The following is a 9,257-nucleotide window of genomic DNA, read 5'->3' on the forward strand; positions in this document are numbered from 1 at the left end:
TGTGTGTGTGTGTGTGTGTGTGTGTGTGTGTGTGTGTGTGTGTGTGTGTGTGAGGTTAGCCTTTTGGAGCCAATGGTGAGTGAAGTATCAGAGACGCCTACAGCTTCTCCAAAGGTCCTGCGCACAGTCTTCTTCCCCTAGGGGTTCTTAGCACACTAGCGAGGTCTCAAAACGGATCCAAGGCTAGGGTGGTGACTGCCTCCCCCTTCTTTATGGATATGGCCTTGCCGCCGCAGCCCCCCGCCCCATCTCCCACATTTTCTTATAGTCACACCAACCTGATTGATTGTCCCTGGTGCTTGAGGCTAGCATGGGATGGTCTGATTGGCCTTTCAATCATTTAGAGGCTGTTACACTGGACAATAAAGTTAGATATGCACCCTTGAGTCTGGTCTCCAGAGTCTGATTCCTGGAATTCTGCGTGGGCTCCGTCGACACTTAACTTTCTTCCCCTTGGTTCCTGATCCCCACACATTGCAATAATAACAAACAGTAAAGTTATAAAGGGAAGAAGAAAGGCATAAACATGTCTTCATTTATTGTTCACATTATCATATATTAGAGAAGTCAAGAAATTTACAAATGGCTACTGAAGACAGGAAAGTATTCAGGTAGTACTAGGAGCCTAGCATAGCTGCTGATGGAAACAGATGCAGAGACCCACAGCCAAATAATAGGCGGGGCTGGGCGAGTCCTGTGGAAGAGTGGGAGGACAAATTGAGGGAGCAGGAGGGGTCAAGGAAACCAAAAGAAGACCTACAGAGTAAACTAATGTGGAACCATGGAGACTCACAGAGACTGAACCATCAGCCCTAAGCATGCGTTGGACATAGGCCCCCTACACATATGTAGCAGATATGTAGCTTGGTCTTCATGTGGGTCTCATAAAGGGAGTAGGGACTATCTCTGACTCTGATGCCTGCCTTTGGATCCCTTTCCCTTAGCTAGGCGGCCATGCCTTGCATCACTGAGAGGATGTGCTCAGTCTTGCTGTGACTTGATGTCCCCGGATGGGTTGGTACCCATGGGTGGGTCTACCCGTTTTTCAGGATAAAGAAAGGAAAAAATGGGGGGAGAGGATGTGAGGGTGGAACTGCTTAGAGAGGAGGAAGGGGACTGGGGTCAGGCTGCAAAGTGATCAAATAAATTAATTAATGGAGAAAAAATAAATTGAAACTTTTTGATTATTTTAATAAAATATTTTGTTCTGTAAAAAGAAATTTAACTAGTACATTGATATACAAGAAAAATATCTAAAAGTTTAAAATGTTTTAACAATCTAACAACAAACAAAACTAAATGAAAATGAACTTTAAAGGCACTTAAAGTCTTAAAATTTATATCAGAAAACTTCATAATATTTAACTATTAATTCACTCCAAACTAACCTACATATTCAACACAATCTTAGCTAAATATTCAATTAGTCTTTCTAAAAATGTAACTATTTTAAAATGTGAGTTTTAAAATTTGTGGAAATATAATGACTAATTTTAGAAAAAAAATTTAATGAATAATAGAACATATCTAGTCACATAAGAAACAGAAATGGAAATAGCCTAGACTTAAGGGACTGTGTGGAGAGTTTACTGAATCATGAAAATGAAGTACGAATCTAACTCTGAATCACATGTGTGCAATGAGTTGATTTTTAACAATGTAAGCAAAGTCATAAAACAGGCAATAGCAAAATTATTCAATGGGAATTTGGAATTAATCATAATTCATGAAAATTAAATTTTATAGTGTTTTAAAGACATCGCTTCAATAAAAAGTAACAATGAAGTAAATACAAAGACAAAAAGGAAATTCTCAATATTCTCAATACATATGTTTAGCAAAGATTGTACAAGACTTTATTATAAAGTTGTTCCAAATCATCACTCACTAAGAGTAAGCTGTACAGTATAATTTCTCAAAGACTGAAAATTCCACAAAATTGGATATAAATGGTCAGTAAATATATCAAAAAGTATTCTGTATTGTTGCATCAGGGAAATAAAGATAAACATTGATAAAGTGAAATTTAATTGATTGGTCAAATTTAAAATGCCTCCTGTCACATTTTGGTGAGGATCTGGAGAAACTACATCTGTCAGTTTTTTACTTTTAGGATACAAACATGATAAAACAAACAAACAGAAACAAATAACAACACACACTGAAAACAACCAGCCTTGAAATGCATATGACAGCTTCCCAAACAGCTAAGCAAACGCTTTCATACCAGCCAACCATCCCACTTACAAATATTTAATCAATAGAAACGAGAAATGAAAATACTTGTCTACAAAAATGTTTATGCGCAAATGATGACAGATGGCTTACTCATTATAGCCCAAACTGTGAAACACTAAATGGTTATTAATAGGTGAACACATAAATAAGTTGTGGTATAATCATTCAACGGAACATTACTAGCACTAAAAATTAAAGAAATAATGATCATTTACAAATGAATCTCAACATGCTGGCAGATAAGCCAGATACAGACAATATATACTGTATGATTTATTTGTGTTAACTTTAAGAATACAAATTAAACACACACACACACACACAAACACACACACAAAATTGTGGCTTAAGTCATCTGAAAAATTCAAAAGCTATCAGTGCCTGCATGTGACTAGATATGGAGAAGTATATCTGAGAATATACACAGGAGGCATCTTTTGAGATAATGGAATTTTAGTGTCATGCTTTTGGTTGAGTTTGCCTGAATGTACACTTGAAGCGGCTATAAAGAAAAGAATAAAACTTGTGGAAGGAACTTATCTTCACGTTTGTGTGAAGGAATGTCTCTGTTATGTTTTTTTCAGTTGTTAATTCTGTACCAGCAGGGAGCTAAGCACTGGGAGGATTTTGGCATTGTCATTTCTATGGCCCATCATCGGCTTTACATTTGTAAATGATTTGTGCTTCGACATCTGCTCAGATACTTGAAGGTCAGGCAGCTTCTCCTTGATTGGGTGTAATAATGATTTGACCAGCCAATATCTAAAGAAGGAAGTGGATGGCAGAACTTCCCGGGAGGGATATGGAGGTGAAAGCAAACATGGGCACCCAGAAAAGACACAGGAGAGAACAAGGCAGACACTAAGCGGGGCAGAGAGCTGGCCAGGTGGAGGGTTGAAGGCGAGAATAATTGGATTAAGTTTAGACAGTGGATGGGAATCTGACCCGGCTAACGGCCTAAGCTTTAAACTGCATAAAAGTCTCCACGTCGTTATTTATACTCTGGCAGGTCTGAGAAAGTCCCACTATAAAAACTAACGATCTACAGTAAGTTAGCCCTTATTCTATAAGTTTAATAACTTTCCATCTACTCTGAATTGTTTTTCTTTAAATAACTAATCAGAGAGAGGCATTAAAAGTTAATAAGACAGTAAAATTCTTAAATGCTACTATACCTAGACTATGTACGTTAGGTACTTGTATAGGATTGCCAGGTATGTACTGTTTAAAGTGAAGGGTCATTATATGGCCCTCAAACTTTCTTTGCATACTCTTCAATCGTTTAAGTAAATACACCGCAGTTTTAACTGCTAGTCTAGCTAAATAATCCACTGATGTCTCACTGTAGTGGGCCTTTCCAAGAACAAGAAAAATTAACACTAGGGGTCACCATAATTTTTCATTTAAGCTCTACAGTTTACAGTTTGTACCTGTAAACGGATATTTGTAAATATATATATATATATATATATATATATATTATATATATATATATATATATATTTACAGATCTTCTTAAGTAAGCAGTCAAAAATTGAGCTTACTATAGAAAAAAAACAACAGAATTCCTCATGTCTGGCTAGATGTAGGCCACTTCTACACTAGAGATTGCTTCGGTCTTTCATTTTTGTCACTGCGTCCATGCATGTACGTGATGTATGTATGTGGAGATTGTACATCTTCCTTCACGACTCACCACCTTACTCCTTGAGACAGGGTGCCTCCCAGGGTTCATGTGTGTCCAACCTCCAGTTCTGGGCTTACAGGTATAAAGAGCCATTCCCAGCTTCTTCTTTGTCCATCCTGGGCACTCAGACTCAGGTCCTCATACATTCAGAGAAAGGATTATCACTGTGACTTCCTGAACCATCTGGCCAACTCATTGTTTCATTCAGTGTTACGTCTTTGTTTATTATCAATACTTTATTTATCAAAGTAAATTTTATTGGAAGCAGAATGTCAGTATGTACTCCTGGCTGGCTTGGAACTTGCTAGGTAAAAGATGTTGGTCATAAACTTACTGAGATCTGCCCCACTCTGCCTGATCCTGGATTTTAAGTTGTTTACAAGAAAGCTTTACAATCAAATTTAACTCAGGAGGATACAATATATAATGTCAAAGTATAGAAAAAAAATAAAATTTTCATTTTGTTATACACAATGAAATTCTATAATCTCTAGGAGTGATATCACAGAGGGAATATAAAAATATACATGGAAATGGGCAAAGGAAGATGTTATATGTTCAACTTTCTGGGAAGAAATGGACAAATGTCTTCTCACCCCCATAGGAAACCAACAACAAACTAGATGTTACTAAAAACCAATTTGGAAAACTAATGAGTTTTATTGGGATTACATAAGGAATATGGATAATGGTTTCTTACAGGAGGAGGAATTACTGAAAAACAGCCATATTACAAAGTCTAACCCAGCATGGGTGTCAATACACAGGAAACCTGAAGACAACAATGAGCTCAACAAATTGGAGAGTGTTCTTTCCAGGTGGTTTGGTTGCCCTGTGCCTCTTCCAGGCAGTTTAGCAGGTCTTTGTTTCGTCTAGACAGTTCAGTCTGGTCTCTATTTATTTGAGTCTCCTTGGATGTCATGTGCCTATGCTTCTCTCTGTATCTTCCTAGTTGCAGGGCTTGTCTAAGTATGACTCTCAGCAGTCTTTACTGTTTATATACTTGTGTATAGGGAGGGACCTAGTGAATTTAGTCAATTTCAGGGACTTCCTATTGCTACTTTTACTTGTTTGATTCCTGTTTAAAGGAACTTCCTAGACATATTTTACTTCCACTCAGAACATCCTGCTTTTTCACCTCCTTGAAAACAAAACATCTTGTCTTAAAAAGTTTCCCTCCAAGATGGCAGGTTTTTTATCATGGAGGTTAACTGGAACACAACAGAAACAGACTTTAACCTCTGTTTCCCTGTCTTTACCCTCAAGGCAGGGTAAGTTCTGCACTCTCACAATTTTCCTTGCATATGCAGTGCACTACGCCAGTGCAGAAGGATTTAGATGAGCAACTTCCTGCCCCTGTCAACAAGGAACTCAGCGTATGGAAGCGCTGTCTCTAGAGATAATTGCAAAGATAAAACCTGTGCAACTTTCTGTTTATTGCAGGTTGGAATTCAAGGAGTAACTGAAAATCTCAACAAGTTTTATTTCTTGTACTTTTATTGGCCCTTCATTGAAGGCATTCTTTCTTCCACAGTTTTCCCTTCGGTTTAGAGAAAGGAAAACATCTCAAGGTTTCTCATATTAACCTCATCTTTCTCAGACTATTTACTATTTTGATGTCTCTCCTTTGAACTATGAGATTATTTATATATATATATATCAAAGTTATAAAAGGCAAATGGTTGTTCTCATGCAATTCATGTTTCCCCAGAATCACACTCAATAAGTGTAAATAATAGTTTCACTACAAATTTTGTCCAGTTTCATCAACATGTGAAAACTCCTATATTAAGAGACTGATTTAAAGAGCTGGAGAGATGGTTCAATGGTTAAGAGCACTGGCCCCTCTTCCAGAGAACCTGAGTTTCATTTCCAGTGTGTGTGTTCATGATGGCTCACAACTGGTTGCAACCCCACTTCCAGGAGACCTCATACCCTCTTCTGGCCTCTGTGGGCACCAGGCATGAAGCTTATGCCTAGATATAAATGCAGACAAAACACCTATATACATAAAATAAAAATAAATAGATCATTTTTAAAAGTAAAAACTGACTTACATGCATTGCAAACTACTTATGTTAAAAAACAAACAGAAAAATCCTGAGTTTATTCGTGGTACCCAGTAAATATTAAACATGTGGGTGGGTAGGAAGTACTTCCTGTTTTAAAAATAGTGAATGTTATTCCTGCAGCATATATTAAGTGTTCACAGTATAAAAACTGCTTTAATCTGCAGTTGTTAATTTTTGAAACAGTATTTTTAGTGCAAATATATTAAATACAAAGAAAAACACATTTTTTTTTGTTTTATTTTATTGACGCCCAAAATGGCATTTCTGGCACATAGTCTAACTATGTGGGCATTCAGCTTTGTCTTGGCCTATTAGACAATTCAAGGACAATCGGTGCTATTTGGCATGAAAATAAATAAACCTAGATTCTAGCTACATTTTTCTTGTATCTCACTTTTCCTTTTTCATAAAAAAAAAAAAATAGTGAGGTACTTCCTCCAGCAAATCCACAGGGCAAGGTAGAACTGCATAGCAGTATTTTCTTGCGGCTTAGGTGTTACGTGAAAGGTGCCATGTGGACAGTATGGCGTACATTGTCCCCTCTGATTTCAGCACAACAAATGACTCATCAGTCTCACTCTGCCAGCCTATGGGGGTTGGTGTGACTTAAAGGTCACACGCCTGTAACATTGCACCAAGAATTCTTGTTCCTGGCTTGGCAGGTATCGTTCAAGAGTGGCTTTAAAGGGGAAAATGACTATTCCCGATAGGATCTTTTTGGTGGAAATGTCGTGACAGGCTCACCTAGCCTGAGGAAATAAAGTATAGGAGCTTCTTATTCTGACAAGGTTTCCAGATTTTGCTGCACATCCTAATTAACTGAGGACCCTTAAGGACGCTGATGCTTCTCAGCCTTTCCTAAATCTGCCCACTTAATGTAGGAAGGGAATGCTGGATATTCACATTTTTTTAGTGGCTCAGGTTGTAAGGAAGAGCCAACCTCAAGCATAATTCTCCTAGGCAGATGATCAATGCTACTTCAGCCTTTTTCTCAACTATCTGTTATTTGCTCTAATTCCTCAATGGAATCCCTGGAATCTTGATCAAGACTGTAACCTTATGAGGACTTAATTTTAAAAAATTGATAACTATCTGTTTTACATATAACCTTTCTAACTATCATAGGCTCAAATTTTGATATTTGGTTTCTATTGTCCTCAAAATCCATTAATTCTGGGTCTTATAATTTTCTCTGTTCAAATGAGCATTTTTATAAAATCAAATATCCACTCTCTAGTTTTGTAGATTTTGAATTATCTAAAATTATTTTGTCTAAAGAAGGATCCCTCTTGGATTACAGTGTCAGGAAGATATCATACAATTGAGTACCATAGCTGGTCCTCATTGCACCAAACTACACTCTGCAAGGCATCAAAGTAATCCGTGCTCCATTTCCTCAGCGTACCAGAGCTGTTGCAGTGAATCAGCCTATTGTCAAAAACTCATTGGAAAACTCTCATCCCTGAGCTTTGCCCAAACTACATACTTTCCTTGCAATAAACTTCATCTCTATCATCTTGACTTAAGACATTTGGACACAGATTCATGTGCCAGGGTTCCACTGAAATACCACACCCACAAAGAAACCAGCTCTGACTTACTTTTCCAAAGTCACACTATCTTTTGACTGCTTACTAGGTAGTCAGTGTTTCTAATCTCAACACCGGAGCACATTTTCTTACAGTCTCTTCTGGAGGTAACACATTAATCAAAGGTAGAGAGTATATGGTATGTTTATACCCCAAATCTCAGTACTGTACTTGACACTGTACATGTATGAAATACTTAAACTAATAATTAAATTAGCTCTTTCATCATAAAAGTGTAGAACTGAGTTACCAATACAGTTACCAATTCCATCTCTGCTTATGCTAGGAGATTTATGTTTCCTACTAGCCTAATCTTAAAAGATATCACTCATAATAATTAATGTATGAGAAACACTTTTGCCATTGCCATAGGGTTTCTATTGCTGTGACAAAACATTATGAGTAGAAACAACTTGGGAGGAAATGGTTTACTATTCTCATGTCCAAGTCATCACTGAAGAAAGTCAGGGCAAGAACTTAAGATAGAAAATGTGGTACACAATGGAATATTACTCAGCAATTAAAAACAAGGAAATCATGAAAATAAATAAATAAATAAATAAAAATAAATAAAAACAAGGAAATCATGGTGGGATCTAGAAATGATCATCCTGAGTGAGGTCTTTCAGAAGCAGAGAGACACACATGGTTTATACTCACTTATAAGTGGATATTAGACATATAATATAGGATAAACATACTAAAATCTGTACACCTAAAGAAGATAAGCAAGAAAAAGGTCCCTGGGTAAGATGATCAACCCTCACTCAGAAAGGCTAATGGGACAGACATCAGAAGAGGGAGAAAACAGGGAACAGGACAGGAGCATACCACAGAGGGACTATGCAAGTCTCTACCCAGCAAGGAATCAAAGCAGATGCTTATAATCATAGCCAAACTTTGGGCAGAGTGCAGGGAATCTTATGAAAGAAGGAGGAGATAGAAAGACCTGGAGGGAACAGGAACTCCACAAGGAGAGCAACAGAACCAAAAACTCTGGGCACAGGGATCTTTTCTGAGACTGATACTCCAACCAAGGACCATGTATGGAGATAAACAGAACCCCTGAAGAGATGTAGCCCATGGCAGCTCAGTTCCAAGTGGGTACCCTAGTAAAGGGAACATGGACTGTCTCTGACATGAACTCAGTGGCTGGCTCTTTGATCCCCTCCCCCAATGGGGGAGCAACCTTACCAGGCCACAGAAGAAAACAATGCAGCCAGTCCTGATGAGACTTGATAGGCTAGGGTCAGATGGAAGGGGAGGAGGTCCTCTTCTATCAGTGAACTGGAGGAGGGACATGGGAGGAGATGAGGGAGAGAGGTTGGGGTTGGGAGGGGACAAAAGAGTGGGCTATAGCTGGTAAACAAAGTGAATAAACTGTAACTAATAAAACAAACAAACAAACAAACAAGAACTCAATACAGAAATCTGGAGGCAGAGGCCATGGTAAAGTGCTTTCTACTGACTTTCTCTTTATGCCTTGCTCAGTTTGCTTTCTAATACAACTCAGGATCACCTGCACAGTGTTGGAACTATCCATAGTAGTCACCATCAATCATGAAGAAAAATAAAGATGAAGGAAAAAAAGAGAGAGAAAGAAAGGAAGGAGGGAGGGAGGGAGGGAAGGAAGGAAGGAAGGAAGGAAGGAAGGAAGGAAGGAAGGAAGGA

The sequence above is a fragment of the Psammomys obesus genome, unplaced genomic scaffold, assembly GCF_907164565.1.
Source record: "Psammomys obesus unplaced genomic scaffold, mPsaObe1.curated_primary_1811, whole genome shotgun sequence".
In the NCBI taxonomy this organism is placed as follows: domain Eukaryota; kingdom Metazoa; phylum Chordata; class Mammalia; order Rodentia; family Muridae; genus Psammomys; species Psammomys obesus.